Source organism: Nyctereutes procyonoides, unplaced genomic scaffold (assembly GCF_905146905.1).
Source record: "Nyctereutes procyonoides isolate TBG_1078 unplaced genomic scaffold, NYPRO_anot_genome, whole genome shotgun sequence".
NCBI lineage: Eukaryota > Metazoa > Chordata > Mammalia > Carnivora > Canidae > Nyctereutes > Nyctereutes procyonoides.
The window spans coordinates 1,449,524-1,471,155 of NW_026575040.1; the positions used below are offsets into that span (position 1 = coordinate 1,449,524).

At 37.3% G+C, this 21,632-nt stretch overlaps 1 protein-coding gene across 13 annotated transcripts in view; it reads right to left on the minus strand.

The window, feature by feature from the left end:
• Nucleotides 1–21,632, minus strand: part of PEAK1 (pseudopodium enriched atypical kinase 1) — a 288,824-nt gene that overhangs the window by 187,286 nt on the left and 79,906 nt on the right. The window contains exon 1 of one of the 13 annotated variants that reach the window (XM_055319936.1): nucleotides 5,681–5,701. The exons of the other annotated variants lie outside the window; for them this stretch is intronic. The gene's annotated coding sequence lies outside the window, so the exon portion shown is untranslated. Of the gene's footprint in view, nucleotides 1–5,680; nucleotides 5,702–21,632 lie in introns of those variants that run through there. 13 annotated transcript variants of the gene reach the window in all.

The window sequence follows — 21,632 nt, forward strand, 5'->3', positions numbered from 1 at the left end:
CTTACGTTACACAAGGACCTTTTCTAGTCCTACACTTTTTAACCAATATTAGAATGAGAAAAAAAGAGAAAAAAGCTCAATTACTGGAGGAGATGCTATTAACATTAAAATTTCTGCTTAAAGCTGGGTCAACAAGATGACATCATACACAGGTTTTACTATTTAAAAAACAGTATCAAGGAACGCCTGGGTGGCCAGTGGTTGAGCATCTGCCTTTGGCTCAAGGTGTGATCCTTGAGTTCAGGAATTGAGTCCCACGTCAGGCTCCCTGCATGGAGCCTGCTTCTCCCTCTGCCTGTGTCTCTGCCTGTGTGTGTGTGTGTGTGTGTGTGTGTGTGTGTGTTAAATAAATAAACAAATAGATAGATAGATAGATAGATAGATAGATAGATAGATAGAATCTTTAAAACACATAAATAAATAAAAAATAAAAACAGTATCAAGGGGTGCTTGGCTGGCTCAGTTGGTAGAACATGAGACTCCTGATCTCGGGTCTTAAGTTCGAGCTCCATGTTGGGTATAGAGATCACTTAAAAATATAATCTTAAAAAAAAATCAAAACCAAAAACCACTCAGAAAAAGCTATCCTTTAGAAAAATATCAATTCCATTTCAAATGTTGGAGCTCAGGAGTAAAACCACAAACATCAGGTAAAAGGAGGACAATGCTCCTTTTCAGTTTTACTTGAAAATAATTATAAAGTCACTTTAAAATTTGACATTAATAGTTCAGCACTTGAATGGCAAAGATCAGAGAGGCACAAGTTTCTGCATCATTATCAAAAATGAACGTGTCTTCTCTCTGTCTTTATGTGGGCTTTATCCCAGAGTAGGATAAAGGAAAAGTTAAAAGAGAAAACCTTAGAAATCTCTGACAAATTATCTCAGGGCTTTGCAGTTCATAGGAAGTTCAGCTACCACCACCACTTTTAACCCTCTTAATTCAGGCAGTGAGTGGTAAATCCCTACTGTTACACAGACAGGAGGAATGCTATGTAAGGCTGCATGTTATAATTCATATTAGAATGTGGGTTTTTTTTTTTTAGATTTTATTTATTTATTCATGGGGGGGGGGGGCAGAGACACAGGCAGAGGGAGAAGCAGGCTCCATGCAGGGAGCCCGATGTGAGACTGGACTGGATCCCGGGTCTCCAGGATCATGCCTTGGGCTGAAGGCGGCGCTAAACCGCTGAGCCACCTGGGCTGCTCAGAATGTGTGTTTTTCAGCAAGGAAAAAACATCTTTACAGCTCCAGGAAAACAGCAATCTATGTGTCCTAAGTGGCAAAATGTCAATTGGATACACTGTACTTATGAAATCAGGCAACTGACTGCAGATTGAAAATGACAGTGATACGCAAATGTAATGGTACAATAATGAGAAGGAAGATGATGATCAGATAAATCATCCCCTATACCAGTTTCCATCACCCAAATGTCCTCTGTCTCCACCCACCATTTAATCCACTAAAAAAGTCTGGATAAATAGCTTTTTCTGATCTGTAAGCTAAACACCAAATTGTATTTCACAGGTTCTCTTAACTAATTTGTTCTTATATATTTTGTATTTGCTGTTAAGCCTATCAGCTTGTTTTATTTGTAATCATCTTTATTACTTACACTAAGAGAAAGGGAACAAGAGTGATAAATAATCCAAAACACTCAAAAAGCAAAATTTTATAAATTCAAATAAGATGTTAAAAGAACTTTAAGCCATGAAACAAGGAAACTGGGCTGTTCTTCCCAAAGAAAAGCTACCTAGAAAAAAACAAAACAAAACAAAACGATAGCTGTCTTCGAATACATACAAATTGTCACTCCACAAACAGTGCCCAGAATTAAAACTGGCAGATGAAAACTATAACAAAGAAGGTTTGCGTTCACTGTAGACAAGACAAGCCCTTATATGTGGGTGGTACAGAACACTCAGGAACCAAATGACCTTGAACAGCGAGGTGACTGGACTAAAACTGAATGACCTCTAAAGCCTCTTCTCACCCTCGAGTTTCCTGAGTCTATGACTTTGCAGGATATGCTTAAAGTTAGGATGAAATCTGGATATTTGTCAGTAGTTCATAAAAATCACACAAAGTCTAACTGTGAGGTTTGGGCCTGGGGGTCAGGGAAGTGAGAAACAGAACGCTGGCCCTGAATCACTCCTTTTAAAATCCCTGTGTTCCCAGCATGATCGGAGTATCCATTTAAGTGCATCTCATACTACTTAGAATTTTTCTGAACAAAGCAAACATTTGTTAACTTTCTCTGTGGGTTTATCAAAAATTGACAAACAAAACTAAAAAACTGGGAGAGAAATATCACTGGGCTGTAAAAAAACATTTTGAGCAAAAGAATCGAGGGTGCTGACAAGACCTGTATTTAAGGAATGTATCATGAAGTCCAGACAGGACAGGAATCTAATGGAATGAGTGAAATGAGCAGTTTGTATACAAGGAATGAAGGTTTCCAGAGGGGTAGATGCAGAAAAGCTACTTTTAAAGATAGAACTATAATTATTTTTGAAAATTAAATGCAACGATATGCTCTCCACCTTGCTCAACTCTACAAGTTTATGCAAAAGACAGAGTAAGTGAAACCTAACAAAGGAATCTGCTGTTGATCTGGGTGGGATATCCTGAGGAAGTGTGTGAGAGTTGAAGGTAACTCCATGATAAGTGTTTCAGATGGGAGAAACATGTGCAAAGGCCCTAAGGGAAGAGGGAGCAGAGCATGTTTAAAGAACTAAAAGAAAACAAGTGAAACTAGAAAAGCAGATATACAGAAACCAATGTATGCCATATATTACAGGTCACATTAGGATTTAGTTTGTAGCCAGAGGTCATCAGTAAACCTGAGAAGGATTTTTTTAAAAAGATTTTTAACTTATTTATTAGAGATAGAGATAGAGATATAGAGAGAGATAGAGAGAAAGAAGCAGGCTCCATGCAGGGAGCCTGACGTGGGACTCGATCCCGGGTCTCCAAGATCATGCCCTGGGCTGAAGGTGGCACTAAACTGCTAAGCCACCGGGGCTGCCCGGATTTTTTTTTTTTTTTAAGATTTATTTATTTATTCATCAGAGACACACACAGAGAGAAGCAGAGGCATGGGCAGAGGGAGAAGCAGGCTCCCCGCAGGGAGCCCAATGTGTGACATGATCCCGGATCCCGGGATCACACCCTGAGCAGAAGGCAGATGCTCAACCACTGAGCCACCCAGATGTCCCAAACCTGAGGATTTTTAAACATAATGCCATAATTGTCAGATCTGGAGTTTGAAAAGATCATTGGATAATGGGTAAAGTATGTATTTTACAAGTTGCAGAAGGACAATTACAATAGGTTATGATGATGATAGTCTAGAACAAAGCAGTGCTACTAGAGATGGAAAATATATGCATTCAAGAAGTTTTCAAATTGTGAAACTGAATAAGGGAAACTTCATTTAAAATTGTGTCTGGAGGCCAGAAAGTAAAGCTCTCCTGCCCTATTATTTGTCTTCCACTATAACCAAACAGGGAGAAGCCCACTTTGCTACTTCAACAAGAAGAAGGAAAATTTTCTTCTGGCTCAGCAACAAGCCAGTAAGAAAATACAACTCAGCCAACCAGAAACTGTCACTACCCTGAACTTTCACCTTCCTCCAATAGACTTCCCTTCAAAGCAGTTCCTCTCAAGTTTCTCCTTTTCTCTATAATGTAACATTCCTCTTCTTAGACCTCCAGACTTGTCTATGGCTTGTCATAGTTTGCATGTCACAAACTGCAATTCTTCTGCAATTCCTGAATAAACTCATTTTGCTGGTAGGATAACTGGCTGTTTTATTCTAAAGGTCAACAAAATTTAACAGCTGTTTTTTTTTTTTTAAGATTTTATTTATTTAGTTGAGAGAGAGTGTACGTGCGAACATATGAGTGGGAAGAGGGGCGGAGGAAGAGGGAGAGGGACAAGCAGACTCCCGCTGAGGGCAGAGCCTGACTGGAGCTTGATCCCGAGATCATGATCTGAGCCGAAGTCAGGTGTTTAACCAACTGAGCCACCAAGGTGCCCCAACAGCCAGTGTACGTAACAGAGGTTGAGTACAGAGATCCTGGAGACAGGTAGTGTGAGTATTAGGGAAGGTCCTCTGAAAGACAGTTCTGTCTTACAGGATTAAAAGGCATTGGGAGTAGTAAGAATCTCTGGCTGAAGAAATGTTCTGAGATAAATAAGAGCATAGCAAAATTAAAGACAAGAATTAGTTGAATGTTTGGAATGAAGTCAGGAGTGTGTCCTGCAGAGTGGTTTGTGTGTAAAGATCCTGCCATAAAATGAGAATGCACAGCCAGTCCAGTAGGGTGAGATCCTACCGGGCTTTCAAGAAAAAAAATTTTGAATTTTATACTACAGACAACGCAAAGCTAGCACATAATTTTACTAAACAGAGAAACAAGATTTCACCTGCCTTTTGGACTAGGTAGGAAGGGCTGTAATGTATATGAGAGAAATTTCTAAGGGTCAGAACTAGTGGAGAAGCAAAAAGGAATTAAAGAAGATGGGACAAAAAATATTTACCAGGTAAATATTTGGTAACCAAACGGATGTGAAGAGTTAGAGAAAAGGAGAAAAAAAAAAAAAGAGAGAGAGAGAGAGAGAAAAGGAAGAGACTAGCACCATGCTTAGGTTTCTGTCTTGGAACTGGCTACACTGCCAAATCATTTGCAAATACAGAGCACACAGTAAAATATATAAATAATAAATATATATAATAAAGTGACAGATGATGAGTAATTGTGACCAAGCAAGTGACAAAACATGAAAAATATTGTTTTTAATCATAGTTACCCACTATGATTAAGATATCCATCTATCTTATTCTGCATGCCATTATTAAACCTGGGTCCAGTGGAAACTGGATGATATCAACAGAGTTCCTCTTTTTTTTTTTTTTTTTACGATTTTATTTATTTGACAGAGAGAAAGAGAGAGAGGGAGAAAGACAGCACAAGCAGGGGGGCAGGAGAGGGAGAAGCAGGCTCCCCACCAAGCAGGGAACCTGATGCGGGACTCAATCTCAGGACCCTGGGATCATGACCTGAGCCAAAGGCAGACACTTAACCAACTGAGCCACCCAGGCATATCAAGTTCCTCTCTTCTTGCCCTATATCATGAAGCTTTACACATGGTAGGTCCTCAACAAATATTTCTTAAGTAAATTAATAGTAATTATATCAACCAAGTTGATATCTAAAGTGACTGTGTGTTCTTACTAAGCAATTACTGAATTGCTGCAGCAATTACTGAAAAACCAAGTAACAATAGTTAACACATAGGACTTTATTTTATTTTAGGCAAAAACATCTGGAGCCAGGCAGACCAAGGATGGTTTAACCATATAGGTCAGCAATGACATCACAGAATAAGATCCCTTCTATCTCCCTACTGTGGATTCGCTAGCATTTGCTTTCATACTCAAGCTGAACATCCAGGTATCAATTCCATTTTCCTGACAGGAAGAAGGCTGAAGAGCCCAAAAATATATCCCTCCAGGATTTGACTTGGTTTTGGAAAGAAAGCCCTTCCCAGATTTGTATCAAATATCTCTCTGGCCAACACTGCGTCATAGGATCAACCCTGGCTGAAAGAGGTCTAAGGAAGAAGGAAGGCAGGAAGAAGATAGTTGAAAATGAGTATTTAATGAGCTTACCTAATTTGCCATGCTGGAATTCAGATTTGGTGTACCAGAAGTCTTAAGGGGAAAAAAGGGAGGGCAGGGGCCAGAACTAGGAAAAAAAAATAGTAAGAGAAAAATACAGTAGCACCATTATCCTGGTTTCTAATACTATTCTCCTTGGAAAAATAGCTGATTCTAGGTCTGTGGTAGAAAACACACAATAGGCCTAGAGCATTTTGTAGTGCCAGAAAACACGGAAATGCTTACAAAAAAACCCAAACACAAAACCTTGTTGATGGGGTATGTCCAAGGGGCACAAGAAGGAAGTGAAAACTCCTAATGGCCAAAGCTGGAATAAACTGAATAAAATATAGTATTAGGTTAAAACCCAAAGGACAAAATAAATCTCCATGAGGTCATACTCATGATTAAATACATAAATAAAATGAGAAAGACAGATCTCCCATGCATAAGAATTCTTAATAATTTACGTAAATACTCTGCCTTTAAGAAGTGAAGCATAACTGACTCTTTAAGTAGGGACTCTGCACAGACACTTTCTTCTAAAGAGCAGTGTATGAAACAGAGGGGCATAAAGCAACTTCACGATGCAGGAGAAACACGAACTAGTTCAGCCAGGTAATCAATATTAATATCAAAAGTGATAATTCACGTTCATAGTAGGTACACTTGATATGATGTGAATGATATGAATGGCATTTTACCACTGAGAGCCTCCTCCCAAGCTATAGTATAATCATGAGATAAACATCAGATAAATCCCAAAAGACGGGTATTCTATAACACACCTGTAATCCTCAAAACTGTCAGACATCAAAAATAAATACAAGAAATTGTCACATGAGAAGGAATCTAAAGAGACATGAAAACTATATGTAATGTAGTATCCTGGATGAGATCATGGAAGGAAATTAGGTAAAAACTAAGGAAACTTGAATAAACAATGGGTACTTAATAAAAATATATCAATATTGGTTTATTAATTATAACAAATGTACCCAAATTATTTAAGATATGAATAAAGGAAATTCTTATGCATATGTGTGTGTGTTGTGGGAGGTGGGTGGGAGGGGTGTAGGGAACTCTGTATCATCTTCTCAATTTTCCTGTAAAGCTAATACTGCTCTTAAAAACTGTTAAAAATACAGTAGTTACCTATAATGTCACCACAGTGGTAATGCACTAAGAGATCTTTTATCAGTTTTGTTTTCCTCTATGAGCATCTGTATTCATGCATCAAGCAGGTATGTTTTTTTTTTCTTTTAATGCACCTATTTTTTAAAGCTTTTAATCCCAATTAGTTAACATACAGTGTTATATCAGTTTCAGGTGTATAATATGGTCATTCAACACTTCCGGTTTATTTTAGCTAAATAAGAAACACATGTTTGCAATAGACAAATCAGAATACCGATTTTAAAAAAAGCTTTAATGTCACCATCACCAAAAAAAACAAAACAAAAAAAAGATGATTGCCATTTCCATATACAGCCTTCCAGCCACATACTGGAATATCTAGATGAATATGTATTCCTCTATGCACCACTCTTTCGCCAGTCATTTCCTAATTCACACACAGCTGTACTTAGAGTTCAGCTCAGAAGTCACGTTCTCTGGGGGCACCTCCCTGGTTCCCTAAAAGGCACTTGCATAGCTCTTCAGTACTGCTTTTTCCTAATCAATATCACATTTGAAATCAAGTAATCAATTGAGAAATTAATCATTATTAACATCTACCTCCCCTTTAAAATAAGCTTCATTTCATGTATTACTCACACAGTTTCCCCAGCATGGTGCCTTGAACACAGCAGGCGTTCAGTGAGGAGGAACTGAGTAAATGAATGAGTAGTACATATACACAGTGAGGTACCCATACAGCTAATAAAGTCATGTGTACAGATAGGAAAAAATATTCAAGATACATGTGCACAGAAAATCCCTGGTTTTGTTTCAGTAATAATAGCAAAAGCTTGTTCTATGCACAGAAAAACAACACATACAATAAACAGTTCATAATAGTTAACTTTAGGTGGGGGATTTCTGCAGGCTTCCACTTTCTAGTGTACGTATTTTTATCATGTTTCGATTTTTAATGAGTACGCACTATTTCTATAAATAGAAAAAGATAAAATATGCATTCATTATAGGAAAGTTGGAAAACAAAGACAAGTTTTTAAAAACAAACAAACAAACAAACCTCTAATTGTCAGTTTCATTACACCAGACACAATCACAGGTAACACTTGTACCTTACAAATTAATTTGGCTTGACATGATACAGAAAAAAACTGTATTTTGACTTTTCTGTGTCATTTCATCCACACAATCATCTTCTCAGGTAGAGACAGCCCTTGGCCACAAAGGAAGTAGCACAAAGGGGTTGAATGAGTATTATGTGACCCCAGGGCTAGTTAGAAACAGGCGGAAGAAAGGGATCTCCTGATACTCTTGCACTCCTTATTAGCCCTAACAGTTCAGCAACAAATGGTCAAAGCTGAGACTTCTTATGAACTATGTAACAGGTAAATCCAATTTAACAGTGCTACAAATGCAGATTAGCCACTTTTATAATACTTTAAATGTTGCTGATATAGTTAGACAAATATTTATCGTGGCCTTAAGGAAAGACATCAATACTGATTTTTAAAATAGAGTAACTATTGATACAAGTAATCAACTTGGAGAGATCTCAAGGGAATTATGCTGGGTGAAAAAAAGCCAATCTCAAAGGCTACGCTGTATGATTCCATTTATATAAAATTCTCAAAAAAAACGAAATTTCATTAGGGTGCCTGGGTGGCTCAGTCAGTTAAGCGTCTGTCTACAGCTTACGTCATGATCCCAGGGTCCTGGAATCGAGCCCCACATCAGGCTTTCCAGCTCAGTGGGGGAGTCTGCTTTTCCCTCTGCCACTCTCCCTGCTTGTGCTCTCTTTCTCTCAAACAAACAAAATCCTTAAAAAAAAATTTCAGAGCTGGATAGCAGATTAGTGGTTGCCAGGGGTTAGCAAGAGGGGAGAGAGAGTGACTATAAAGTGGTAGTATGAGGGAGCTCTTTGGGGGTGTGGAACAGTTTTGTATCTTGAGTATGGTGGTAGTTAGCCAAATCTATATAAATGATAAAATCACGCAGAACTACCCACACATACATACACACAAAAGCACATAAAACTGGTGAAATCAGAATAAGTTTTGTGGATCGTACAGTATTAATTTCCTGGTTTTGCTATTGTACTACAGTTTTGTAAGATGCTACCTTTGGGCAAACTGGGTGAAGAGTACACAGCAACTCTCTGTACTGTTTTGGCAACTTTCTGTGAATATTTATTTTGAAATTAAAAGTTTTTTGAAATGGGCAAAAAGACAGTTGATAAATGATACCAAAAAAACAAAAGCAAAAACCACCTCATAATTTTACCCTTGTCAAAAATCCTCTATAGTAGGTTTTCATGAACTTTCAAGACAGAGTAATAAATTGAATAGGAAGGAATATGATACTACAGAAGGAAATTTCTAACAGAGCTGTCCAAAAACAGAATGGGCTCTCAGGCTGTCAGCTCCCCACTGGAGGTAACTGAACAAAGATGGAATGATTTTCTGATAAGAGATGTGGTAAGAATGACTCTTCTATTAATTTACATGTGGGACTAAATACCTATACTAAGGCCCCTTTATGGATCTAGCAAACTCCTCACATAACACAAATCCCACTCCATCCTTTCCCAACTTATGATGATGTCAGACATTATTAGATTGCACCACTCCTTCACATAGGTCTTCCACAAGCCTCCTAATTGTCAACAGGTTCTCCAGGTAGCTATTACCTATCAGTCTCAGTACCTCCTAACAATGTGGTCAATATTCTATAAACTTTCTGATGATGGCAAAACTATAAACTTTAATTCAAAAGTAAAGCTTTTGCCAAACTTTGCACTAATAACCTAATAGGTTCCAAAGAAGACGGCCTCCAGCTGTAGCAATAATCATTAGCACTATGATAATGCTTTGCAACTTTAATTGCCACTCTGATCTAATGACCAATATATCTCAAAATGAATTAGACTCACCTTTTAAACAACGCTTATAGAAAAGGTGAGGAGTAATTCTTGGTCTATAACAGGTGAAATTCTAGCACATGAAGTGAGCAATAATTTGCCCCAAATACAGTTAAAAGCAAAAAGTATACCCAAGTACCACTTATAAAAACTCAAGGCTTTGAATCTTTTGAGTGGTCTACAAACACCTTCAATTTCAAAAGTAGTATAACAAAGAAAATCTCAAAATAAGAAAAATAAGTGCATACTTAATAATTAACACTATTATCTCTGAAGTAACCAAAAAGTTAATAACCAATTTTGAAAGCTTGTAAATTAAGAGAAAGTAAAGGGAGCCAAAACTGGCTGTGATTGCCAAAAAGGAAACCTTTGTTGGATACACAGGATTCTAGGAGTAATCAATGGTATCAACTGAAAAAAGCACAGCAGCTCATAACCAGAACTAAAGCACAGACACGAAGATGCTTTGCAGTGTTTCATTTTTTTAAAAGATGTTTTAAGGAATATGAAAGGATAATACCAAACTCTTCAACTAGCAAAGAAATGAAAAAAAAAAAAAAAAACCCAGCACATGTATATCTCCTATAGATCTCTGTTTTCTACTTTTGTGCATCATCAAACCCTCTCAAATAACAGTTCTATCCCACAAGGCTATCTGTCCTAATGTTATAGACCTTCCAATACCAAATTTATAGATGTACTCAATTAGAGCAGAGCAAACAGATTGCCACTGTCAGTAGCATCAATACTGAGGATCCTTTACTCTTTCCTTATTTACTTTCTTTATTTGCAAGATGGGAAGTTGCTCCCAATGGAAAATTTCTTTAGAAGGTCAACTATAAGGCAACAACCAAGATATGAGGTTTTGTTACCATAACCAAAATACCTCTTTGTAATAAAAATATTCTCATGCTTTATGATCTACTTTGAGTCTTCTCCTGGTAATCATCATTGAAATTGCTAATGTAAAAAGTAAGACCTTTTGGAAGATTAGCCTAAGCACGAATTGGTGCTTCCCTCAGTCATCTGGTGACTTTTGGCCTCCTTAGTCTTTCTTATTTCCTAGTGTCATTGCAACCAAGAGAAACTAGTTGGTACAAAATTTGGTAATAAAATGTCTACCCCTACCATATGGTAATTATTCATATAGCTCTCTCTCCCAGGGTCTTCTTCAAGAATAAAACACTTAATCTCATACATTTACATCCCTAGTGTTGAGCATGATGCTTGCACATAGTAGGCCCTGGAGAAATGTTTACTAAAACATTTGAAAAATCACTGCAAAATCCTCTGGAGAACTCTCCCAGAATTTTATTTTTCAAGCTTTTCTAGACAAATAGAACATAATACCCAACAATTTGTGCTTTGTCTCTAGAGCTCATTATTTTTCAAATCGAGGAGCTAAACAACCTTATCTAGACCAGCTAGTTGAGCCTCTTATTTATTTGTGCCCAAGTTTAAGACTTTAGAGGCAGACAATGAGCTCCTCAGAGACAGGAATCACACCTTATTTATCTCCATACTCCCAGTACTTGGTTATGGAATATGAGCTCAATAAACGTTTGCTGAGTAAATGCATTATTAAGTCGATCCACAGTGTATTTTTCATACTGGCTAAAAGTAATTTCTAATATTGTGCCCATAATCCATGTAGAAAAATCTTGAAATATTTGTCCCACAAGTGTCTGCAAAGCAATTTGGTGTGGAACAGTGATACGTCAAATTGAATTCAGTTTTTAAAACCCATGCAGAGTGAAATCTGGAAAAACAAAACAAAACACCAAAACCAAAAAGAATATATTCTGAAACCCTTAAGTCCATGGAAAACAGGTGATCTGAGATGTTGAGTACTTTTATATGGAGAAGATAAATGAGCAGTGATAAGACCACTGAGGAGCCCAGAGGCAGTTAACCTTAAAAAGTCTACATCTTCTGGGCAAATTAAAGTTCTTAAGAGGAAGTGCTACCTTTCGATTTTGGAACAAACTTTAAAAAGATGTTTATGAGGTCTTTGGATTTACTTCCCTTCAATAATAAACAGATCAAATTTTCTCAGCTTTCAGTCAAAAGATGGTTTTTCTAACCAGGATCTGAAAACCAGTTGTGTCTTACTGCTTTTCTATGTCTCTCTCTCTCATTGACTAAGATTCTTTGATATGAATTTGGTTCATCCTGAAATACAATCAACATAAATTTTGTTAAATTTCTTTTGAAGAATATATTAAAATTAGAAAACAGTTACAGATATAAGAATAGTATGAATAAAACACAAAACTGGAACTAATTTTAATAAAAAGCTATAACTGTAGACTAAAGCTAATTTTTTTAGTTTAGAAATCAGTTTGAATTTATTAAATATTCTAGATTGTAAGAGAAATAAGATCTCAACATATTCTCCATAGACTAAGATAAAATCTCCCGACTTGTTCTGCCATTCCAGCCATCTACATTGAGCACTTAACATCCTCCTCCTTTTTCCCTGCCCCCGTCTCCACCCAGACTCATCTTTGGATTTTAGAGAATGACATAATGAACTCCATCATTTGTGGCTGATTATTTTTGATGAAGGAATTCTCTACAACATCAATAACAAACACTTTCAACTGCTCTCTTCAAAAACCACACTACTCTGGGTCTTGGCAATCTTTTACACAGGGGGGTAGACACAGAAATTTTAAATTAAGAGAAATAGAAGAAAGGACACAGAATATCTCTAGTAAAAGAAATAGAACCATTTCAAAATAAAGTCATATTTAGCTCATCAAAATGAAAATTAAACTACACTTTCTCCTGGCATAAATGAAATGTAGGGCTAGAAAGTTCTGTTTTGAGATTCGTCTAATGTTGTTTGAAGTTATGCTTTCCATATGATGACAGCATTCTCTGAATGCAGGGAATATTTCTCTCACCATAGAAACTTCCTGGTTGGTAATGTAGGGGGAAAAAAAAAGTCATTCTTGGCTCCTGGATCCAATATCCTAGCAATGGGGGAAGGATGACTCCGTAAAATGTTGAGATGGTTCTGAATCTGATAGTATGCTTCATTTATCCCAAAACACAGAATCAATCCGAGTTTATATTTTTGATATTATTTTGTTTAGGGAGCAGCTTGACACATGGGATGCATAAAAAAATTACCAGTGACAAACGAGCTCAAGCTATAGCCAGATAGAAGAAAAATTATTTTGTGTACTGTATTTTGAAAATCTGCAGAAATTATGTTCAGTCAGACAAAATAATCCCAATCTCTAGAAGATGCAAAGAAAATCCACACATGTCTGACAGGGCTCTTTGTTTTCTACAATAATTAACATTACCATCAGACAAATTATATTTTGAAAAGATAAAATAAGTAACCAACATTTTAGAAATAAAATTTTATTATTATTATTACTATTATTATTACTGCTACGTTTAAGTAGGCTCCACATCCAGTGTGGAGCCTAATTCAGGGCTTAAACTCAAGACCCTGAGATCAAGACATGAGCTGATCAAGACATGAGCTGAACCAAGAGTTGGACACTTAACTGACAGATCCACTTAGACACCTCCAAAAACTTTCGTACTAAAGTGTTCCTAAATGATTATCAATACAACGATAAATTGTTTATATTGATTTTTAATAACTACAGGATCAAATATTTGGACATTAAGTTAAACTAGTGCCTGTACTCATCAGAATGCTGTTCTAAATTAAATACGAAACCAATTAGGGTCACCTGGGGGGCTCAGGCAGTTAAGTGTCGGCCTTCAGCTCAGGTCATGATCCCAGAGACCTGGGATCAAGCCCTGCACTGGGCTCCCTGCTCAGCAGGGAGTCTGCTGCTCCCCTTGCTTGTGCTCTCTCTCTGTTAAATAAATAAGATCTTAGAAAGAAAAGAAAAGAAAGAAACCAGTTAAATAAAGAAACAACCCAATGAATCACTGTAAATTCTTATGCCAACAAGATAAAAACTCAAACTGGGATCTAATGGACTCTAAACATCTGTTTGCATTTCTTTAGCACTCATATTCCTCATGTTAAGAGGCCGATAATTACGAAACCAGTTCCCTTTTAATATGTATATATGTGACAACTGACCAACTTTAAATATTGTGGAATATTATTGTCAGTAATAACAAAATACATTAAGATCCTAATGAAATATTTAACAGAAAAGAAATACTGAGTACAGATTGCTGTTGGTTTCTTTAATGCAATCCCTGATCAACTTAAGAAAAAATCCAAACACATGCTAGGTTTTCCTTTTGATAAAATCATTGTAAAGATTCTGCTTTAAGGAAAAAAAACTGGAATGTTATTATAAAAGCCAAAGGTAGAGTGACTAAAATTAAGGAAGGTACTCACACTTTGAAGATTTAAGAATTAATTGATAAGCACATTATGGAAGAAGGAACAGGAAGGCTGGTGGCAGAGGAGGAGGAAGGAAAAAGGAAAGACCCTCAAGCAGTAACAGCCCACACACTGACTTCAAGGCTGCTTTAATATCACGGTCAACAGCCATGGTTCAACCCCCTCCACCCCCTGAAGACCACGACTCTTCAGCCCCAGCAGAGATGACCCCAGTCTGATAACGGACACACTCCATTCTCCAGCAACACGGCAGAAAATAATTTTACAACGCACGATGTGGATTTTACCCATAACGGCAGGCCCATTATTACATACACATTTTTTAAAAGCCTTCAGATATCATCCCCAGTTTCCTCTTCAATGAAAAAAAAATAGTATATTTACAGTTATGGTGATGAGAGACAAAATATATACAAAGCTTGTAGCCCAGGGATCTTACAAGGTATCTGGCACAATTATACATTTTCAATGAACTATAAAACTGTACAACAAACATCTTTAAAAAGAATAAAAAAGACCTGAGTTAAAGATCTAACATCATGTAGATCAAATTTAGCAACTGATATTCTTTCCCTACTGCCTTCAAAAGTGCGCTGTGTAAAAATTATACTGTAACAACATCAGTAAAGGTTGAACACACAAGCCAGATTTAAAATATAAAATAGGGGCGCCAGGTGGCTTAGTTGGTTAAACATCTGATTCTTGACTTTAGCTTGGGTCATCATCTCAAGGTCATGGGATGGGGCCTTGCTCAGAAAGGAGTCTGCCTGAGATTCTCTCTCTCTCCCTCTCCATCTGCCCCTCCCCTGACCTGAGCACCTATACTGTGTGTGTGTGTGTCTCTCTCTCAAATAAATAAATCTTTAAAAAAATTTTTTTAAATACAAAAGAAATAGAACAAGCAACACTTAGTGGCTGCATACCACACTCTAGGCACAATACTAGAGGCGTAACACAAGTCAATAATAATACAGGTAGTTATATTGATGAGTAAACTGAGGCTCTGACAGCTATTCATTCCGCTAGCTACTCAGTGACAGAGCCGGGATTCAACCTGGGTCTGAATGGCAGGCTCTTTTCTTTCCAGTGACATACACGATTCATACAAAAATAGTTAAGAAATTCAGAAAGCATAAACATCATAGGCAAGACCGTTATTTTTGAAGCAAAGGAATCATTTCCACTCAAACATTCAGGAAGCAACAACACTGGCTTTAGATCATCAGAAAACAACCGAGAGTCTACATTTCAATTAGGCAGTCAGACATAACATTTCTTTACCACACAAGTTGCTTGGTTGGTATACAAAGATACAGAAGGTATAGACAATTTTTTAGACTACAAAAGGTACCCATGTGTTAAATTTCTTCAGAATCTAAAATGTACGAGAAGATTTTTCTCTTTTTCTATAAAATAGGAAAGAAATTACATTCATTCATACTTTAGTCCTTTAATAGGACTAAAGTATAGCTGCAATGTAATTTTGCTGTTTCTGAAACTGATAGTACCTCAAAGTAAGTGTGGCTATAGATTTGCAATTTACTAGTAAAGTATGATTTCAAAGCAAAACAAAATTTTACCTTAGCCAATGTGCTCTTCACATCACCAGGAAAGGTGCTTCCAGAGCATAAAGCCAACATGTCCATTTTCTAGGTAATGTTAGAGGACTAAACACTACCAATCAAAGCAAGGGCTACTATTTTCCACTAATATAAAACTCAAGTTATGCTTCCAGATAGTGAGAGTTTTGTTGATTTGTTGTTTAAAAACTCAATCATCCAGATTGTCTAGAGGCAAGTCTGAACTCCAGTCTGAGCTTTCTTTCTTCCTCACTGCCCACCAGCACACTCTGGACGACTACGACTCTCACCCTGGCTAGAGTGAACTGCTTAAATCAAGCGAATCAGGGAGGTAGGTAAGTCGGAAGAGAAATTCATAGAACTACATTCCAATTATTTGCACAAATGATTTTCAGGAAGTCAGTAACACAACTTGCATTCTTTAGTAACGATCACCAAGACATGACCATCCTAGTGATCTGATCTGCAGTGTTTTGTTATTTGAGTTATTCTGCATCAGTAAGGATGAAAGAAGGGGGGGAACACTTACATCAAACTGTAACCTTATAGCATCAAATTTAACAAAGATGTAATAAAACAGGTTTTTAAAGTTTACCTCACCAAGGAAAACAAGAATGATAGGGAAAATGATCAATACAGTCCTCTCTACCTTGAAAACAAGGTGAATTTCCTTCCTCAATTTCACTAGTAAGTTAACATCTTGGTTCTAATATAAAGGTTGGTTGGGCCTACTCACCACCTAAATTACCAGGGGGAATGTCTACACTAGAAGGAAAGAAACATAATTCTTCAGTCTTTAAATGCATATAATACTTTAAAGTCAGGAGGAAAAAACAGAGTAAGAGCAGAAGTCAGTTTTAAATTTTTTTCTCATTTTAAGAGTACTAGCTACAGAAAATTTGGAAAACACAGATGTGTAAAAGGAAAATACAAATCATCCCACCAGCAATCCCACCAGAGACAACTATTTATATATTGATATATATATTCAATTATTTCTTCAAATAAGGGTTTGTGGCTATGTGCTATAAATCCAGAATCAAACCACTTCTCATCACTGGTCCAAGCCACCATCATGTTTTGAGAGGGTTATTACAATAGCCTCTGATCTCCGTGTTCCTGTTCCTGATCCTTACCACTCTAGCCTACTGTTTTACAAAATAGTAAAACAATTCTTTTAAATGTCAATCATTTCATTTCCCTTATCAAAACCCAACAGTGGTTTCTCATCTCAGAGTAAATGGCCCATAAGACCACTGTATCAGGCCTCCATTTTCACCACCAACCACCATTTTCACCACCAACCTCGCTCTCTTTACCTTATTTCCCACACACTTTCTCCCCTGACATCAAGGAAATCTGTGTCAACTATGCTAACCTGCATGACTCTACTGGAACATATACACATCTCCATTTCAAGTCTTCTGGCTTACAATTTCCTCCACCAGGAACACTCTTCCACCAGATATAAACATTGCTCCTCCTCCTTAGCTTTTTTCAAATTTCACTTTTCCAACTTCTCTGATCCACCTCATATAAAATAGCAATCTTTCCCCTCTCTTCCCTTGGTACTCCCTATCTACCTTACCCTGTCATATTCTCCGAAGTACTTATCACTAATTGACTATTTACTTACTGTTCTGCCTCCACTGACTAGACTGCAAATTCCATGAAAGCAAAGGAATGGTCTGTTGTATTTCCTTTTTCCCCATGCTGTGCTCTATCTCTAGAATAATGCCTGGGTTGTCACTAAGTTTTTGTGAGTGAATGACTGAATAAATACATAAGTAATTAGGATTAAGGTATGCCCGAAGTGTATACTCAACTTTTGTGATGTACTATTATCTGTTAAAGAATTCCTAATTTTTGAACAGTATTCCATGATAGATAAATAAATATATAATAAATAAAATAATACATTCAATCAATTTTCTACTTTGAATATTTAGGTTGTTTCTGAACTTCTAATATAAATATCCTTGTATACACATGTATATCCATATATATCCAAAAAATCCTAGAATATATATCTTTTTGAACAGCTCTGAGTTTCTTTAGTATGAATTATTTTAAGTAAAATTGTTGGGTCAGAAGGCATCTAGATCATGAATGCTTTTTTTCCTTAAACTGTCCTAAAGAATGGCTGTATTAATTTATTCTACCCGTATAAGACCATATTTCTCCTTACCAACAATGCATATTTGGGTCTTTTTATCAAAACACAAAAGCTGATTATGTTTCCTGAACCTACAAAGTAAGACATGACCACCATATAATACTTCATTTAATTTGTTTGACTCTTGGGGCACCTGGGTGGCTCTGGTCATCATCCCAGGGTCCTGGGATTGAGCCAGGTGTCAGGCTCCCTACTCAACAGGGAGTCTGCTTCTCCCTCTCCCTCTGCCCCTCGCTGGCCCGACCCCTGGCTCGTGCTTGCTCACTCTCTCAAATAAATAAAACCTTTAAAAACAAAAGTGTTTGATTCTTACTAGTTTTTTTTTAATAGAAAAGCTTAAGGAAGATATAAATTTTATCAGTTAATAACAGTGGCTGATTTTTTTTAAAGATTTATTTATTTATTCAGAGAGAGAGAGAGAGAGGCAGAGACACAGAGGGAGAAGCAGACTCCATGCAGGGAGCCCGACGTGGGATTCGATCCCGGGTCTCCAGGATCACGCCCTGGGCTGCAGGCGGCGCTAAACAGCTGCGCCACCGGGGCTGCCCAACAGTGGCTGTTTTCTAAGCAACATCTTCCACACTGGCATCTATTCTCAGATTTATTTGAAGAAGTAAATATTCACTCTAGGGTTTTGTTTTAAGATTTCTCATTTGTTTATTCAGCAGGGGGATGGGTGCGGAGAGCACAAGCAGGGAAGAGGAGCAAAGGGAGAGGAAGACCACCCCTGATCAAAAAGGCAGGTAAGAGGGACGCCTGGGTGGCTCAGTGGTTGAGCATCTGCCTTTGGCTCAGGGTGTGATCCTGGGGTCCTGGGATTGAGTCCCACATCAGGATCCCTGCATGCTTCTCCCTCTGTCTATGTCTCTGCCTCTCACTCTGTGTGTGTCTCCCATGAATAAATAAAATCCTAAAAAAAAAAAAAGTCTGGTTAGAATGTTTACTAGAACTGCATTAAATTCATAGATTTGGAAAGAAACCATATAATACCGAATCTTCCTAATCAGAAGCATGCTTAATTAATCTCTACTTCTTCAAGTCTCTTTTTGTTCTGCTATAAAATTAAGTTTACTTAAAATAATTTCTCTACTTTCTTAGGTGTTTTCCCTATAAATACTTGTATTTTTTTCCCCAATGCAGCCTCTAACTAGATATTACTAGAATACTGTAAAGTCACTGATCTCAGTATACTTAATTGGTTCAAATAGGTTTTCAGGTAATAATTTTCTTCCATTTTTAGGTCAATCATCATATCACCTGTGAATAACAATTTAAAACTTTCTTTTTCTAATAATTATATCCCACCATACATTCTTTTGGGTCCTGACTACCTTTATCCTAGAAGTCCTCCCATTTTGCTGGCTTTCTACCTGTTGTTCCTGCTTATTCTTGTTCCTCAGAAGTGGAGGACATTTAGTGGGATTTACCCAGCATCTCTTTCACATATGGCCCAGGCAGTCTGCTCTTTCATGTGAGCATTTAGAGGTTGGCTCTCTGTGCCACGATCAATTCAGTTCCTTTCATACAGTTGCTAGAAGAAATGCCTCCAAATTTGGAAAAGTCCAGAAGAATATACTTTCATATTTCTCATTAATTTTAAGAGAGCAATGTTTTCTTCTATTATTTCTTTGGAAAATGTATCTCCCATCTCTTGCTTTCTGAAATTCCTATTATTTTTACGTTTTATCTGCTGACTTATCCTCCTTTTGTTTTATTTTCCAGTCATTTTCATTTCCCCACCCTTTGCCTTTACTCTGGAAAAGATTCCACCAAAGATTTGTCTTTCTCAGTATTTAATTTGCTACTCACTACATCCAGAGCAGATTTTAATTTGGTAACTATATTTTCCATCCCTTTGGAATCTTATCAGATTGTTCCCTTCTCATAACTGATACTCAGCTTTCACAGCTTTTAATAACTGAACTTTTTGAAAACAAAAGCCTCATGAGATTGTTAATTGGGAGACCAAGCAACCAGAGAGAGTTTAAAATAATGGTCCTGATAGCTGCACACTTAGGGACGAGGCCACTTCTATGGACAGGCACCTTCCAGGGAAGTACAGGCAGAAAACCTTGGGTCTGTGAACACTATTTTTAAAGTACAAATACCTCTGGTCTAAGAGACAAGACAGAAATTTAAATATTGTGACTTGTGAAACTTCTCATGAAGATTTTGCCCCTACCAAGTTAATATTTTTTTTTAATTTTTCAGATTTGTTTTTTAAGTAATATCTACACCTGACATGGGGCTTGAACTCATAACCTGAGATCAAGAGTTGCATGCTCTATTGACTGGGCCAGCCAGGTGCCCCTCCCTCTCCCAAGTTAGAAGTGCTCCTACCTTAGAGAACTGTTTACCAAAAATTATCCAGGGTTTTCTTGCATATAAGCAGCATCAAGCACTAGCTTCTAACACACGTGCAGGTTTTTTCCCCCACCTATGTATTTATCTATTGATCTTTTCAATTGGAAGTGAGATGAGTAAAGAATGGGAAATGTGTTTTGTCTGTCTGCTATTTTGCCCACCACTATTATCTGTATTCATTCTGTCTCTTACTACATTTAATTAATTCATACTTCTAGATAATATTTTCTGATTTCCACTTTACCAATTCAAAGGAACTTATAACATACCATCCCTCCCACCCCAATCATCACACTTCAGAATGTAAACATCACACTAACAACATCCCTTTCTAGGAAGGCTTTTACCTTCCTAGATAGGATAGGACGGATGGACTGGTGGGATCCTGAATGGTCATAGTTAATAGACCAGGTACCAATAACCTTTAATTTAATTTAAATTTGTGTTATTTTTATTTTTTTTCCTGAGAGAAAGAGTGAGCTAGCACATGCTCAGGGGCAAGGGGCAGAGGGAGAGGGAGAGAGAGAATCCTAAGCAGGCTCCACACCCACCCTGGCATCCACACGGGGCTCAGTCTCATGACCCTGAGATCATGACCTGAGCCAAAATCAAGAGTCGGATGCTTAAGCAACTGAGCCACCCAGGACTCCATAAGTCTTAATTTTAGAAAGCAAGGTATAAAGAATAATGATGACCCAAGGATGGATGCTATGGCCAGAGCCAACTTCTCACAGAAGAGGCAAAGAGATCATCCCCTAAAAGATAACCACAAAGTACTGCACCCACTTGTACCACAAAAAGCTTCAGGAGCAAAGGTTCTGCCTCATTCTCATTTGTATTATCAGAACCATCCTGGGGACAAAAAATCTAATATTCACAGCTTGCTGAGCTACACAGTTATTTGGCAATGAGGGCTCACCCTCTATATTCTCTCATAAATCTTCCTTTACAGGAACCACTATCAGGAATCACGGTAGCTTTCTAGGAGAGGGCTGACAGTAACCTACTTTGGTTTTATCTTATTCACAGACAAATAATTTGGGAGTTTATCAATCATGTCCATAAAAGCAACTCTCCAGGCCAATTTGGTTGACGAGTTCTTTACATGGAAAATGGTCTGAATCCTCCTGTCAGCTCAAAGGCTAAAAACTGTCTGGCTGCTCTACAGAGCAATTTGGAAATACTTAGTAAATTTTATAATGGGCTCCCAACAACCCACCAATACCACTATTCTTTATACCTCCATAAAATAAAGATTATTATTGCAGTATTGCTTATAGTACATAAACGCCACTAGGGGAGTATATAAGTAAGATGGATACGTAGTATGCATGGATAAGAGTATGCACGTGATGGAGTACTCTACAACCTTCAGAAGTAATGAACCAGAATTACATACAGCAACAAAGACAGATCATTTAAGTATAGGGCTGAAT